This window comes from Triturus cristatus, chromosome 7 (assembly GCF_964204655.1).
Source record: "Triturus cristatus chromosome 7, aTriCri1.1, whole genome shotgun sequence".
Taxonomy (NCBI): domain Eukaryota; kingdom Metazoa; phylum Chordata; class Amphibia; order Caudata; family Salamandridae; genus Triturus; species Triturus cristatus.
The window spans coordinates 1,506,867,045-1,506,871,791 of NC_140590.1; the positions used below are offsets into that span (position 1 = coordinate 1,506,867,045).

The 4,747-nt window shown below is 45.2% G+C and overlaps 1 pseudogene; it reads left to right on the forward strand.

The window, feature by feature from the left end:
* The first annotated feature begins 634 nt into the window (after positions 1–634).
* Positions 635–1,777, forward strand: LOC146812256 (Golgi integral membrane protein 4-like; annotated as a pseudogene).
* Positions 1,778–4,747: the final 2,970 nt, after the last annotated feature.

Genomic DNA, 4,747 nt, shown 5'->3' on the forward strand with positions numbered 1-4,747 from the left:
ACATCAATAATGATTCTTTACAAAATATCGTAGCAGTGCTAAATTGCCAAGTTTGTGAGAGAAAATGACAAAGATGCAAACATTCTACTGGTGTCGCCTTTACATGCATTTACTCCCATGTCATTAAAAACAACCTTGTGTGGGACGCGCAGAGTGCAGCGTTGTGAATACGTGTCTACTTCCACTGAAAAAGTGATGAGCTGTAATCGAAGGCCACGTGCTTGCTGCAGAAATATTCGCCTGGGAGTGTTTGACAACATCCATCCATTTCTGCCCTTGCTCGCGGAGCATCCTCGCAGAGTCCCAGGCGCAGCGGAAGGGGCTCTGGTGGGCCAGGCGTGCACAGGAAAGGCTCACCGCACGTGAAGTGATGTACACACGGGATGACAAAGCTGTACTGTTCTGGGTGCGGACTTAATTAAAGTAGACATTCAGAGTTGATACTCGTATGGGACGCAAAGCGCTTTGACGTAACAATGTGGCGCTGTGAATTCACAATAACGTCATAATTGGTGAGGCTGAGCAGGGCTATGCACGCGTATGGCTCGTACGACTGTTAGTCTTACATTACTGTCAAGATGTTAACGGGAGTCCGAGGTCCTGGCCCTCGCTGAGAGGACCAAACTGTCCGGCCATGGGATCTGGGGCCTGTGGATTTCACAGGCAGAAGAGGATTCTGCTGACAGGCATCTGCTTGCTGGCCTTGATGTGCCTGGAGTCCGTGCTCTACCTGTACAAGCACTTACAGGAGAAAGTGCACAGCTCCGAGAAACTGTCCCTCAAGTTCAAGCAGCAGATGCTCTCTGCCCAGCTGGAAGAGGTGAATGAGCACCGGTCCAGGCTGGAGCAGTCCCTCCAGAAGGAGCGTGCGGAGCACAAGAAGACCAAGGAATATTTTTTAGAATACAAATTAGAAGCTCAAGAAGCCCTGAGCAAAGAGAAGGAAGACGCCATGAACCGTTACATCGCCCTCCCCTCTCAGCATAAGGTCCTGAAGAACCAGCATGAAGAAGTGAAGCAGCAGCTCCTGGACTTGCAGGTGCAGCATAACTCTCTAAAGCTGGAAAACCGGCGGGTGTTGGAGAGCCACAACCAGAAATATGCACAGCTTCAGCGGGAGAATGAGAACCACGTGGTGGTGCTGCTGGATACGATATCGAACCTAAGGGAGGAAAGTAAGGTTCTTCGCAAGGCACATGAAGAGGTCCGCTCTCAGCTGCTTGTAGCACAGGAGCAGCTGAATCAGATGCACCAGCTGAATGAAGCTCTTCAGAGAATACCAAGCTTCAAGCTGGTCACAGCCCGGAGGCACCAGAAATTCCAGTTACAAGCCCCAGATAATAAGCGTTCCCGAGCCTTTGAAGCTGGATTGCAGCGTATTCGCGCACAGTCTGGCCAGCAAGCGAATCCTCTGGAGACGCCGACAGACTCTGGGAAGAAAACCCCAGAAGGTGCTGCCCAGACTGCAGAATCTCTCAGAAAAGTGTTGGTACCCCAGACAGGGTCTCTTGAAGTTCTGCCATAGCCAGCCTTGCCTCTGTGGCTAGCAAAGGATAGAGATGGCTGTGCCCTGTGTTTCTAGAGGACGGTGAATAGCATCCAGGCTGGAGAAGAGCTGCTGAAAGAATTAAAGACGATACACTTCACCATCAGAAACAGCACCATCTACTATGATGAATTTGGGAACATGAATATTGGATGTGACATTTCTGACCTGGACGGTGGACAAAAATGCGATGCCTTTTCTGCACTGTTGGCGAGTACACAGGAAATCTGACCCATGATGCTGATCAGATTCAGTGGCACACAAAGAACCAGCTAATAATCTTTGATAGCCCTATACTCCAGTGTGTGTGAAAGAGAGGGGGAGTGTGCAATCTCTCAATCGAAGGGGCCAAATTAGGAATTTAAGGATTATTGGATTCCACTCCATCCTTGTAAACCAGGTACTGGAAGCAATATTACTCTCTCCCTTGCTGAAGACAGTAGTGGAAAATCTCTTATTCCCGGCCAACCAGGAGAGACTAATGGAAGCCAGGCTACTCTTCTTCATTCAAAGAGAATCCACTTACCCTCAGCCAGCAGAGATTAGTGGAAACCACTCTCCCTCTCTCAGGGGAGCATAATGAAAGCAATGCCATCCACTTCCACCGAGAGAGAGTATTGGGTGCTCTTTTATTCTCCCCTTCCCGGCAGAGAGTAATGGAAGTCATAACACACTTTTCCACCCAGAAGAGAGCCGTGGAAGTCACTCTACTCATCCCGCTCAGAAGAGAGGAGTAGAACCTTCCTACTCACTCCAGCCAAGACAGACTAATGAAAGCCAACTACATCTCCACCCAGAAGAGAACAGTAGCAGCCATGTCACCTTATCCACCCAGCCATTATACACTCCCCCTTTCTCACCATGGCAGTGCCAATGGGCTTCAAATGTCCTTTGCCCCTGAGAGGCACCTGTAATACCCTTTAATTTCAAGGGAATCGGCGCTGGAGTGGTATGATCAGACTCAGCCCTTCAGAAACTCTGGCCTGTTGGCACATCTAGCTATTTCCTCATTGCCTTAACCTGATATGGGCTACATAAGGAAGACGTCATTACATTTGCTGACTAATGATGCATCATTGGTTGTTAACCACTTGCAGGGATGGGTTCTAACACGAGGTTCAAAGTCAATTTTCACAGGAACCTCACTGTTTCAGGTTCTAGGCCTTAGAGGGACCTGCAGACTTTTTGGCCACTAGTTTATTTAAATTAGTTTAGCACTTTTTTGAGAAAGGTCCCTATGCTGCCCTTTGTTTTAATATTTTTTTGTCATGATGTCTCTCAGCGCATTGGTACCCTACACCTCCGCTATAGTTTTTAAATACTAATTCTTTGTTACTTTCCTTCATGATGGCTATTCCTTTCAATGTTCAGAGATGACCACTGGGCTGATTATCATCTCTAAATCTGAGGGAAGTGGTCCATCAGCATGATAGAGGTAATGCTCTCCGCCACTCTGTCAAATAGAGTACCGTCTTTCAAATGCTAAATCAGCCCTTGGTAAAGAATAATTATACATGAACTCAGTTTGTGGAATCCCACACATCCAGTCATCCTGATACTCTGTAAATAAACATCATAAATCTTTTTTTTAAAAAACCCTTGTGAATTACAGCCTACCCCACTCTCATTCCATGCTTTGATGGGTGTTTTTTGTTTAATGTGTGCCAGGACTGGAGTCCACATCTAACACTAAGAAGCCCCCCCCCCCCATATTTAGGTTTCTTTTTGAAAATCGTGACAGCCTGAACTCCAGATGGCCAACATGACGTGTCACAAGATCAAAAACAAAAAACAAGGTCTTGCAAGACTTAGGGGCTACCATCTTAAGGTCAGGCTGGCCCAATCTGTTTACCTTCTCCATCATGTATTGACTTCCAGGTATCGTGCAATGTAATCAAGGAAGACATTATGACGCATTACCAGACTCATGGTGCAGTTATTTTTAAACTTTTATTGAGCTGCCAAGTTCTAGCTATGTCAATCTCTTTCCCTTTGCCACAATACAATCTTTCCTCAACAATATTTAATGACACAACCACCAGTCCCATGCGGCATCTGCTTGCTTTTACGTTTTGTTACATCTGCTAACATTTTCAAACTAATTAAGAATTGCTCAATGTGCCAAATAAAGGTACTTTCTAAGTACCAGTGATTAGTAATGCATATTTATATGAGTGACTTCACCTGCTACTTCAGGAATATACAAGAGGTGCACTAGACACCACTAGGGTAATTACTAGCACCATCATTACCCAGTATTGACTTACTGATTTAGCCCATAGAAAGAAGCAAAAATCAATAGATTGTCAATAGCCTACATGCAGATTGTAGTATTGGCAATTCGTATCTATATGTATTTATATATATTGTGCATGATACCGTAGGATTTACTGTGTGTAGAACCCTTAGAGTGCATGTAGTCTTAGAATGTTCTTATGTTGCTATGTAGGCAGAGAATATTATGCTTTAAAACCTAATGGTTGTTGTGAAGGTGTTGCAGGTGGAGGTAACCCTACTTGTGTGCTCCACAACCGTGTAGCCTTAAGAATAAACCTTACTTGGAAAAACGCTTTTCTTAACACAGATTTGTGGCAACAATCTGGCTACACAATGGACCCTTGGTGTGTTGATTCCGGTATCTTGTGTTACCCTGCTGGAGTTCCGTTATTTGGTGGGCCTGCTGCATGAGCGACAGTGGTTTTGTACTTTTTCTGGCTTTTTCCGCGGAGTCACTGTGTTCAGATGCCGGACCGCCAAAAACCACAATGTTTTGCAGAGATTTGGCGATTTGCTGTCTAGTTGTTTTCACCGCCATCTGTCCTGTGGGTGCCTGATGAACGTAAGAGATAACAGCCTTGTGCGAGGACTAGTCCTGGGTTGCTGTCTGTGAGAAGTTGGCCTGATATATGCTGTCCACTAGTTATAGTGGGCACCTTGTATCAGTCCAAACAACCCCTTATTGGTTATAGGTTAAAGACAACCTTTATTGAAAGCTATCCTAATGGTAGCTATGGAGAGCAGCCTTCAGGCTAAGTCTTGAAGTAATGTAAAGCAGCTTGTTTTACCAGTCTATAATCTCTTGAATGGCTAAATGAAAGACAACCACACCAGGTATATATATATATAAAATATATGTATTTATTTCTAAACACACCCTCCTAGTCTCTTTATGAGGCTAGAGGTCAAAACACATAAGTACAC